The sequence below is a fragment of the Akebia trifoliata genome, chromosome 12, assembly GCF_017979445.1.
Source record: "Akebia trifoliata isolate Shusen 1 chromosome 12, ASM1797944v1, whole genome shotgun sequence".
In the NCBI taxonomy this organism is placed as follows: Eukaryota; Viridiplantae; Streptophyta; class Magnoliopsida; order Ranunculales; family Lardizabalaceae; genus Akebia; species Akebia trifoliata.
The window spans coordinates 31,563,711-31,576,576 of NC_141386.1; the positions used below are offsets into that span (position 1 = coordinate 31,563,711).

A 12,866-nucleotide genomic window follows, 5' to 3' on the forward strand; every position below is an offset into this window, starting at 1 on the left:
AGATGGACAGAGCGAAGAGGATTTGAATTTCAAAAAAACACAAAAAGAAGAATATAATTTTGATCACATGTAACTGAAGTGTATTGTCTTTGATGTACCTTACACTATGAATGTTACATCTGTATATAAAAAATATTAGATCGTTCGAACTTTTTCCAAATAATAGGAGGCCCACTTCATTTTCTGGCATATCATCATCAACGTATGCCAGACAAGAGGTGGGCCACCTTGTTGGACGGCCTTGATCAATTAGTTGCTCCGATGTAAGATGGCTTGTACGTAGAAAAGGCCAATTCAAGAGATGGTAATTGTGACCGTTAACATGATTCTTCACCATTACAATTAGGATGGTTAACGGGTCGGTTCCAGTGTACCCATAACTGGATCCGATTATCCACCCGTCTCAAAGGCTCAAAGCATTGAAACGGAATGCATTAAAATCTTACTAAAATTTTAATATATTTTTTGAATAATGATTCTCTGTACAATTGTGTATCCCGAGAAAAATAATATATGGTTCTCACATGAACATGTCACGTCACGAGGCATTTGGAGCGTGTATTGGGGTGTCAGAAAATCATGATTTTTTTTTTTATAGTTAGGATCCAGAAAGATGTCCCGTTCCTATAATAAAGTAGGATTCTTAACCCAATTGTGCAAGCAGCACGATGTGTTTGAATTCTAATATAAATATGCGACACGAACACCTAACGTTGCTATAGGAATGGTTCATCGATCTCGATCGCCACTCTTTCTTTCTAATGAGTGGATAGGTTCAATCTATAACTTACACAACAACAACAACAACAACCTTATCTCAAAGATTTAGCATTGGTTCTATTTTATTATGTGTCTGCTGTCAAGTTTTATATTCATACTCTCCATCCAAGATTTTTTGGGTCTTCCTCTCGCTCTTTTAAAGTTTTTAATTGAAATAGAACTTTTAATTGGATCTGTAATTGGCCTTTGTTGAATTTGTTGAATATGTCCAAACCTTTTTATAGTGATAATGATCCAACAATAGTACACTAACCACTATTATTTTAACACAATTGATCCCTCTTTTGATTACTAAATAAATTATCTTCTCACTTACTTTAATGACAAAATTTTCATGTTGTCTATTGGTGTACCCGCCTTGTCGAAACCCCCTCTCTCTCTCTCTCTCTCTCTCACTAATAAAAAGAAGAAGGAACAAGAGGAAGATCAAGTAAAAGATAAAAAAGCATTTAAAAGATATCAAAGTGAGACAAATCCCATTCTTTCTTTTTCTTTTTCACACACGATATTTTATTTATATAATTATGTTGTAGGGTATACGTCTTGATATTTCATTTTCATTTTCATTTTTTGATGAGATCGATAGGATTATACTATTTTATCTTTATCCAAATAAAAAAGATCCCAAATGACTTGCATGGCAGGAAGAACTGTCTAAACAATCGAAAGAAATCTAGCATGTAATAACTATTTAAGGCATACATGTGGGTCTTTCGATCTTTTATAATACATGCATACATACACATATATGGGTAGCGTTCAGAGACCCTAAAGAGAGCCAAACATTTTTTCAATATATGAGTTAGAAGTTTCAGAATTAACTAATTTTTTGTGTCTATGATGAGGAGATCATCCTCAGCAAAAATCAGCCAATTTCAAAACTTATAACCCCATCAAAAGTGATTTTGAAAAATCGGACTATCCATGATTCTTCAACTTGTAAACTAGGCCTAGAAGTTTTGGAATGAACTGAGTTTTGGTGAGGAAGATCTCTTTATCTTCATTACAAAAATCATCCTCACAAAAAATTAGTCCATTCCAAAACTTTTAACTCCTTATTTTGAAAAATGTTTGGCTCTCCTTAGGGCCTTCAAATGTTTTATATATATTAATGTTTGTTACATGTATATTTTTTTCATAATAATTTGTTGTATTTTCTATGTGAGCTTAAAAGGAAGATAAAATGTACAAAAGTGATTACATATGTGGGGCCTAACTTCAGAGAATGATAAATGATTTATCTATCTACTTCTTTAAATTGCTAATAGAGTATAGGTAAAATTACTATAAAAAAAGGTTAAATATTTTAATATTTATAAAAAAGAATATATTTTTTCAAAAATTACAAAAAATGAATTAAGTCATTTACCCTAGATTAAATAGGAGTTGGAGTCTTTAGGAGACGAGCGAGGTTATATAATTATTATTATTTAACATTAAAGTGTTAAATAATAGCTTCATATCTTGGAAAAGCTCACAGGATTCCTTTGAATGTTGTTTCTGTGGTGGTTCTCATGATTCCAGGGGCTTGTTCACTTTTTTAACACACACACACACACACACACAAAATATGATCCCACATAAGACATTTTCTAAATTAAAAAGATCAATTCCAGGCATGGTTTTAAAACTCGGTTTCCTGACTCATCTCATCCAGGCTTGATACCGAGTCGTCTCAAAAGAGTTTGTCAAAAAATTGAATATGAGGTATTAAATCTCGGTCAAAAAAGTGACTTGTGAGTTGGTCTCTTTCAACTCCGATATCAAGTTAACTTAGGTGTTGCTTCTTGATCTCGGACGAGTTTTAAAACCATAATTCTGGGAGATTAGGACTACTTACAATGTTACAATATTGTTTGAGAAGAATATGGCATCAGAGGAATGCAATTATAATCATTTAAAAAATAAAAATTAGGTAGAAATTAGATTAAAAAGGCCAAGTATGCCCAAAGATCATAAAATAGAAAACTAGTAAGGGCAATCCTCACCTACAAGTCGGTTTTGTGAGGATGAGCTAGGCCCATGGGCTTCTACAAGAGAGAATCAACTAGTATGGTAGTTGATTCTTCTAGGAATAGAGGTTTTTATTTATTTTTATTTTTTACTTTAGACCTTTGGTATTCTAATTCAATTCCCAACCCTTGTTCTTGGGTTTCTCCTCAGATTGATACTATTATGCAAAATATTTATGGGCTTTAGGAGAATCACATAGGCAGCCCAATAATGGCTTATGGAGCTTGTGAGAAGAATGCTTCAGTGACTTCCACTAGGTTATATATAACAAAGATTGTAAATCTTGTTATAGTCCATAAATCTGGTAGAGGTCCACCTACCGTATTGTTTTGGGTTGTTAGTATATAGTTATTTCGAGGGATACTTGTGGAGAAAGACAGTAAAGTTTAAAATAAAATCAATGTTTTATGGTATGGGTTGTGTAAAAGATTCACACAATCCCCACTTATGCCTCGACCGTGCAAATCCAAGTTGTGGGGTTTCAACACTCAAAGATTTTAACCAACTTACCAAGCTTGAAATTCGTCGTTCGATCACTCAGCATTACTAGTTTCTACTTTAGTATTTCTTCTTTTACCACAAAGAACTAAAAACTGATTCATAAGCGTCCATCATAAAATTCCTTGCCGTTAGAAATTCCAAAAATACGAAATAGGCATGTAATGTTAATTCAAGCTAATTTACCCTAATTTAGGATATCACGTAAATTCATCATGTGTTGTGGATGATTTCTGAATTGTAGGTTGGAGAAATACCAACACGTGCTATTCTTGGATTCTCCATAACAAAGAATCGTGTCAACTAAACGAATCCAATTCCTTGGATGGTTTAAGATCTTTCAATTGGTGTGACTTATAAGCTATAGAAAATCAATTGGGATTTGAATGATCTGAATCGGGATGTACGTATGTTTCATGATACAATGCAAGATGATGTAGATATATATACTCTTCACTTTTTGGAATAACTTGTCTCGATGGAATAACATTAATGCAGATTCATTTTGTATTCTACAAGATAACTAAAGATGGGAATCTTCTAATCTTCTATATAAAGTCATATTAGATGATCAAAAGTATGCTTTAAACATTAAAGAAATATGAACACCAACAAGTAATAAAAGACAAATAGAAGCATCTTTTGAGATTCTCTAAACAAAAGATAACATCTTCTCATAAATGACATAAATTCCTTTAGGAGCTCTCATTGTTAATTAGATTCTCTAGTCAACTCCCTAAACATTATATAATTTATAATTATTAAAGAAATTTGGAGCTTAGTTGCTTTGCAAATGGTACAAAATGACAATCGATTCCGACGAAAACTACAACATTATCTCCCTAAATTTTATGTTGTTTCATCTACATTATATTTTAGTTCTTGGCTTATTCTCTTTGGTCATTTTCTGGTAGGTGAAGGGGATAAGGAGAAGTCGGTTTGAATTGGAATAATGGATCAAACCTGTTCCAGGCCACCACAGTTGCTTAAATGGACCCAAGAAATACAATTTTTATTGATTTATTTATTTATTTTTATGCCTTGGTTTCTTTGTACTTTTTAGAACCTGGAATGGGTGTGAGTTGACTTTCATTTTAAAAATTGTTTACCACTTGTTTTTTAAATAATGCCTCCCATGACTTGGGAAAAACATTTTTCTTCTTTCTTTCCTTTTAGTTTTACCTATAATTTTCAATTACCCCTATGGATTTTAGTGAAAATTAGAGATACACGGTGCACGGGTTTTCAAATTAATAAGATTGTCAAAATGTTATCGTCTTCAACCTTTATCATCTCCCTCCTCCAAACCATTGTGATAGATCTCTAAGAGAAATTTTTTTTATCATCTAAATTCCATTATTTTTATTTTATATAATTGAGTATCCCTGTAATAGTGAATTGGGCCCGTGATTTTGCTTAGTCCATAGACCATGGTCTTGTCCAAGGACTAGTCCCAGGACACGTGCAACACCTGCACTAAGTAAGTGAAGGTGGCCCCTTAAGAATTAATGCTCATATTGGATATCAAACTCACGACTTACGGGCGTTAATCGCTTATCGATTCAAAATTACCATTGAGCTAACTCCTTGAAATTATCTTAACCTTATCTTTTTGTTGAGTTTTGAAGAATCTTAAAGTTGAAGACAATCGTAAAAATTATAAATTACACAGTCAAAGGCAAAAAATTATTTACTTGCGACAAAGTCAATATAGGATTTCACATAATTATAATCGACCAATAGCACGATGTCTAACATGAGTAATTTTATAAATTAAGAATACCCTCAATACTTGTGGCTTCATGCAATTAGTTGTTTGGGATTTGGGATGTATCTTATTTTTCCCAAAGCCTAGAAGGGTACTTCAAAATAATGTCTTTTTTATTTTAATTTTTTAAAAGTCTAGGGGTTGAAAAACCCTAAGGTAAGACCAGCCTGACACACAATAAAACCTCCATTGAAAAAGCTGATCCTACAAACCAGATCAAATAATTATAATATATATATATATATATATATATAAATAAAAGAGGCGGTTCAAGGGTCATATGAGAAAACATATGAAAAAACTTTCGTTTTTCAAAATAAGAGTTAGAGGTTTTGGATTGAGCTGATATTTTGCAAGGATGGTCACTATGATGAAAAGATCATCCTCACAAAAAATCAGCTCAATCAGAAACTTCTAAATCCATCAAAAGTGATTTACAAATTACTGATAAAAATTGATAAAAAATCGACGGTCCACATTCTAAATCACTTTTAATGGGGTTAGAAGTTTCAGATTGAACTGATTTTTTTTTTTTTTGATGATCTTCCCATCATAGAGATCATCCTCACAAAAAATCAGCTAAATCCAAAATTTCTAGCCCATATTTTAAAATTTTATTAAAAACGAAAGTTTTTACATATGTTTTCTCATATGTCCCTTGAACCTGACCCACATATATATATATATATATATATATATATATATTAATTAGGTTGAGACAGCTCGGCTAACTTGCCTTATCAGGTGCAGCTGCTGCTGGTATGCTGGGCACGTTCACCTCCATCCCATCAATTCCAGTTGTTTTTCACCTCATTCAACCCATCCTAGAAAAGGTTCACATGTCACGCGTGTGTAATTTGTTGAGACATTATCTGGGCCACCAACTCACCATGTCTAAATAAACAAAGAAAAACAAAACAAAACAAAAACCTCACACATTCATCACAATACAATTAAGCAATAAGCATATTGTAATAGAAATAGTGTCTACGCGGCACAATTTGATTAGGTAATAAACACATTGGACTGCGTGAACGATTTGATTAGGAACCCGAGGTGTTTTAAAAATTTGAAGGCCAACAACAAGGTGACATCTTGGATCCTGAGGCAAAGTTATATTTAATGAGGATGGGGTCGATAGAATCTAAAGATGTGTGCATCGAGCATGTATAAGTCTTAAGAGGATCATTTGTAGAATCCAAAGTTGAGAAAGTTTGATTCTTAATTGGGAGACTGATTAACTTAGTAATTTTAAAGTCTTTTTTTTTTTTTTAATTACAAAAAAATAAAAAAAATTGAACAATTTAATTTTACTGTGTTGCTGATGAGCATTCTCAATTTCCCAAATGCCCCACATGTTGCTACAAGAAAAACGTGCAAAGAGGATCTGCTCTTGACAAAACTTTGAAATACCCATCCGAATTCCCATTTCAAGATTTTGGTAGAACCCTCTTCTTTGGATTACATGTTGTCTATCCAAGGAGGTATCCCAAATGTTAATGAAAAAATAGGGGCATGAAATAAATATAAAAAGTTACGTGTCATTTTACAAAGAGGGTTCTTCCAAAATTTTGAAATGGCGTAGTCTCTTCAAAGTCAGACTCAATCTACTCCCCCAAAGGTCAACCCTCTAGGAAAAAGAAAGAAAACATGAAAGATGTATATTTTTCATAATTTAAGCCGAAGTTGTAATGTGATATATTTATAATGGATTGATCCCAAAGAGCATGGGGTGTAGTCCTCGATTTTGATAATAAATCATTGGAAAAAAGAAAAAGAAAGAGTCATGCTAGATTAACATTGTGGGGAACATCATGGGGATTCATATCTCGATAAAAAGCATCTATGGTTCCTACACACTTCCACGTCAGAAATGTCCTCCACAATGTTATTTCAGCATTATTCATAAGAAAATATTAATATTTTATTTTGTGATCAAGGTGTCCAGGCCTCTTAGAGCACCCAAATTTAATTTATAAGATAAACTTTGCGAAGAATGGTTCCTTATGGACAAATTGATCTCAAAACTTTTACTTTGGCCCTAGTCATCTCGCCAATCCTCTAGGGTTAAAAAAAGTTTTTCTATTTGTCAAAATTCGTTATTTTTGTGTGCATAACTTAGTAAACTATATGCATGTACTATTGCTATTGACATAAGTGGCCTTCCAATTGAACGTGGGAAGGGGGAGTTCTCACATGGAAGTAAAGAAAACAAAGACAAACGGCCTTTTCGTTGTTTTATGCCCATTTTGCCCCCACATTTTATTTGCAAAGTAGTCAACCTTTTGCCCTTTTTAATTCCCAAACATTCATCTCAACAATCAATCGATTGGGAAATGGCATTAACTGTAGTCTTGGCTCTTAGGTCAGATGTCATGTAAGACTTAAAATAGTACGGATTTTATTGAAAATCTAAGTTATCCGAATATAAATTTAGCGGGTTTAATTTCATCAAGTATATTTAAATTAAAATATGGTTCGGATATAAGTTGATATCCCTTGACCCGAGTCGAATTCAAGTTGGATACGATTCCATTTCTATATCTACCAATATTTGAATGAAATATTACTTTGTAAGTTGTATTGTTATATTTTTTTAAGTCATCTTTCATCGGTCAACACCATTGGGTGTTGTAATCAAGACATCTCTTTAAAATAGAGAGATCTTAAGTTTAAATTACGATTTTAACAATTTTATTTAAAATAGCCTTAAACGATTTAACATTATCTGACTCGAATTAATTAATTTGGTCGAATTGAATTCGAATATGATTTTAATAAAAGTAAAATGGTTCAGTTATAATCTTAATTGGTATGGTTTGAGTCGGATTCATATTCAGATCCAAATATGAATCTCAATAAAAAAAAAATTTGGATATAATCCGGCCTGTACTAATGTGCACTACGATCCATCTAGCTTATGTTAGCATATTCCGCATTCCCCTTTAAAGTTGATCCAATTCTTCTATGCAAGTGCACCCTTTCTCACGTTAACTTTTTCAAAAAATTATAAAAGTAAATAATAAAAAATTAGGTCCCCAATGTATTGCTACAAATGGTTTTCAAAACCGGTATCTCAGCTTGTTTTGTCCCCAATTACTAAGGCCAAGTTGACTCGTCGGTGTCAGTGATTTTGTTCCAAAATTCATTCGCCCGGACCAACTCATTTCAAACGAGTTATACCCTTTAACTCATATTACAATTAATTTATTTATGTATAAATATATGGAAATAATTATAATTTTTCTATAAAATACCCTTTAACTCATATTACAATTATTTATTTATGTATAAAATATATGGAAATAATTATATTTTTTCTATAAAATAATGCAAATTTGAAGATGTTTAATCATAAATCATATTTTATTTAGATAATATGTATTTAAAAAATTATTATTTTAATTAAAATATAAAAAATCCCAATTGACTTTGCCAAGATTTACTGATTCAAAGGAGATTTTCAAAATCTCAACCGGGTCATCTAGTTTATCTCACAAGATTCGACACAGCTAAGACTCGTCTATTTGTCTCGAATGAGATTTAAAACCATGAAACCATAAGTTCAATTTCTAGTGGATGCAGATGCAGTCCAATGAAATATTAATTGAAATTAATCCTCAAAGGAAAACATGATTCAATTAAATTGAAAGAGTTATTATGAAATAAATAGTTACCAATTGTTAACTATTAATTAGTTATCGTCTCATTGAATTATTTCTTTATTATATTTGCAATGTAGATTTTTGTTTAGAACCCAGCATAACAAAAATTGTAGGAGATGTAAGGGACATTTTACTAACAGGATTCATCGTTACTTTAAGAATTTGGTTAATTATTCAACAATTTGCAATTGTTTTCATACAAGTGTCGGGGACTGGAATGAACCAAATGAAAGTCAACCATTTTAATGCACTAATTAAAGGAGTAGCTATCAAAGTCGTTAGGTACATAAAGTATTGACATCCTATCAGAATCTTCCACTAAACCCTCCATCTAACCTAATTAACCAATCACACCCAACTACACCCCAACCACCATCACCATTTCCTTTGTTTTTCATTTATCTTATGTACAAAAAAAGAAAAAAACGAACCCAAAGCAGAAGCAAAGTATATGTTACAGATAGATCAATCTCCCTACACATTTTGTATTGTCTTCTTTTAAGAATATGATTTGATTAATCCCAGATTGTATAGATTCCTTCTCACTAAACTCCCTAACGATACCAACACGGCCCCACCACCGCCTGCTGTTTGTGTCTCGTCGTTCGACACCTTATGGCAGATTGACGGTGGATCCTTCACTATCAAATCACTCACCCCAATTTTCTCTCTAACTGCCTCGATTGTTTTCAAGTCCACTGGTGACCAGCTGCGTCGGTCACATAAAACACATTATGAGCCATGTCGCTCGTCGTTGAGATCTCTGCTCTCGTAACGTTTAGCCCATTCTCTCGAAATGTTCGGGTTACATCCGATAACAAACCGTGTCGGTCCCTCGTGCACAATTCAAGTCTCAAACCCTGAAACAGACAAAATCTATTACCGAATTGAACTTCTAATTAATTATTTGTGAGAACCCAAAAGAACAGGTGAAGATACCTCAGACGTTCTTCTTTCAATGGAAGCTTGTAAACATAGAATCACACGTTGCCTCTCTGCTTCTGAACTAATTGGAGTCCCATCTGTATGCCTAATATAAAACTCCTGCAATGAAATTCAACTAAAATAATTAAACATAATTGTCTCAAATCTTGCCGTGTTTTTTATTGCTTTTGTGATTTGATTTAAAGTTTATCCTTCATAATAAGTTTTGGAGGGAAATTTGAATTTCAAGTAAAGAATTTGAATAATTACCAGACACGCTCCATCATCCGCTGTGTCGATTGTAGCATGGAAGACTACATATTGCATGTCTGTCAATGTGCACACGATATCAAACAACAACTTCTGCCGATCTTTACATTGCACGTTAACAACAGAGTAACCCCGTTCTAACCAATTCTGAACGGTGACTTCTGGTGATTCAATTGTGGGTCCATTAATTGATTTTTGCTCGTAATCACGATCTGCAAACATCATCTGGTGAAGCCGACGTTCTGTGTGTGTGGGAGCCATGGCGACCGTAGTCTTGGCACCACGGATATCGTTGTTGCCCTTAAGAACATGTCTTAGTTTCCCTTCGATCTTACTATTCTTCTGGGAATCCTCAATTGGGGATCCGGAATCTAAGTCGTTAACGAAGATGAGCGACGCAATACGCCCATTATGAGTCCACACCTTTGCTTCGACAACATTGCACTCCAGGTCAGCAAGAACGGCAAATACCTCTGAGAGGAGGCCTGGCCTGTCTGCCCCCGTTAGTTCTAACAATGTTAGGCCTGTGAATCCGTTAGTTCTGACGGAGCTATAGTTACCCAGAGACTGTAACAGTAAACAGAGAAGTTAATTAAATCATCAAAAATACTAAATTTAGCAATAAATGGGGGGAGTTTTAGGGTTTTTTATTAAAACCTGTTCGATGTAACTGATAACGCTCTCATCTGTAAGTTTGTTTCTGTTTTGATCCGTTACGTGGAAAACTGTAGAATGGAAGTAAACAGAAATTGGAATTAGAAATGTTGCTAAAGTGCGCCACACCCTCTAGCGCACGTTAGTGAGGATTCCATGAAACAGAGTTTTGATCGCTTTCATTTCTTACCATCCATGAACCATCTTCCGTCTGAGGAGATGTATGCCTTCTTGATACTGAGGTTCAGATCCGAGAGAACTTGTACGGCCTCTAAAAGTATTCCATGTTTTCTTGCACTGTCAACCTGAAATTAGAAGAAAATTTCGTAAGTTTTTTTGGCTAATTTGGAATCTTCGATTATTCATCAGGACTTCAATTTAGGTTTCGGAGATGCTTACCTTGACCAGAGTCGCAGTGGAGCAGACGGCATTGTCGATCACGACCCTGTAAAGAAGTCAAGAGAGTGAGACAGTTTCTAAAATTAGGAAGAAAATGGAGGAAGAGTGGGGAACAGAGGTTGATAGCTAGGAGAAGAAATTTGGGAGAAAAAAACGAAGAAAATGGCTTTGAGAAGTCTAGAAAGACCGAGCGAAGAATTTCTGGAATCGGGGAAAGATCAAAGGAAGAAAAGTCAGAAAAACAATAAAATAAGAAGAGATCAAATCAATGGAGTTGAAATTAGGTAAGAAAACTGTAAATTAAGAAACTTAAGTCGGATCTCAAAGACTCAAACTAGAAGCATGGGAGATCAAAAACCATAGCAAGTCTGAGGCACAACAATCTAAAAATATATTAAAAAATACAGTATTTTTTGCAGAAATACTCAAAAACCCGACCAGATCTCCATTCACAAATCAACAAATACCACATAGAAGAGCAAATTAAACACTACACGAACCTTTAAACCAAAAAAACCGCCGCAAATTTAAAAACGAAAGAACAAAAACGCAGAAAACTCTCACTAATAGAAAGATTAGATATCAAACCTCGGAGTGTTCATCCGTATCACGAGCTTCTCATACTCGTCCAAATTCGCAGGCCACTCCATCTATCCTTCCTTCTCTCTCTCTCTCTCTCTCTCTCTCTCTCTCTCTCACACACACACACACCTTTAACCAAATCTCGTTCACAGAAATCTTCAACTTCTGCTTTAAAAACAAGAAAAACTCTCTCTCGAAGAGTCGAGAACTACGACGAAAGAAACGAAGAATCGAATAAAAACCTCTTAAAATAACACTCTTGTAACAGATTACCAATGCCAGATAACCTCCAACTCTCCTTTATTGTCTCAACTCCTTTTCCCTTCTCGACCAAATCGCCATTAACACCAAAACCTAAACCTTCAAACCTCCCTCTCTCTCTCTCTTTCTCTTTGTCTCTGCAAATCTCGCCCCCTCTCTCTCTAAAACAAAAATGTTTCCTGGAAATTTTCTCTCTCAAGAAGCACAACCCATGCCAGTTACTCCCTCCTTGCACATAGATCTTATTTATATTTAAATAAATTATTTTATTTATTATTTCGAAAGTCGAAACCACGCCTCTACGCAAACCGGACTTTCGCCCGAATCCGGACCCATCTCTGACCTACCCGCCAGCTATATATTTCACAACGTTTCGGATCAACCACCGCATCATGTACACGTGTCTCTTCCTCTCTCGTTTAACCTCTCCAACTAGGATGCCACGTGTAGTGTTCATTGCGTGCGTTCGACTCAACAGTCAATAGTGGTAGTTGTTGGATAGATTCTTCATCGAGGAGGCAGGTCGTTCCACGTGGCAGTAAAGTAGTAGGGACCACTTTTAATAACTTGCTTCTTAAGTTGTAATATGCCGACCGAAATTATGGTCTCCCTCTCCCACTCCCCCTCATAACTATAACTAACTTTTTTTCCATGCCATACCCCTACATTTCTTCCTCTAGTCTATTTCAGTTGGTGGGTAAATTAGTCATTTAAAGACCAAAGTTTAACAATATGTACAGTGTAGCAACTTGTTTCAAGAAGTAGGATTATGTACATTAACGGTATAAAATAATAATACAATAAAGAACATTGATTTGGATTCTTATACTTTTTAGAAGCTTAACGAATAAGTAATGTAAGTTATAAAAATGAATCTCATGGCTTGGATTGAAAGTTAGTATATATTTCGATCGATGTGGGGGCCAAAAATACTCTTAAAATATTGGGAAACGTGGTACTAGGTTTTCTTCTTCTTGTTTGATCTTCTTAAAGATAAGATAAATTATCTTTAAAATGACATTTTAATATCTAAATCAATTTTGTGAAGAAAT

The 12,866-nt window shown here is 34.1% G+C and overlaps 1 pseudogene across 1 annotated transcript; it reads right to left on the bottom strand.

Annotated features, from left to right (window-relative positions):
- Positions 1 to 8,942: 8,942 nt before the first annotated feature.
- Positions 8,943 to 12,048, bottom strand: LOC147389531 (ACT domain-containing protein ACR8-like; annotated as a pseudogene). Its single transcript, XR_015170827.1, has 7 exons — positions 11,560 to 12,048; positions 10,972 to 11,017; positions 10,763 to 10,877; positions 10,576 to 10,643; positions 9,919 to 10,485; positions 9,664 to 9,768; positions 8,943 to 9,584 (listed from the first exon to the last, which is right to left on the bottom strand). The product of XR_015170827.1 is annotated as an ACT domain-containing protein ACR8-like (transcript).
- Positions 12,049 to 12,866: the final 818 nt, after the last annotated feature.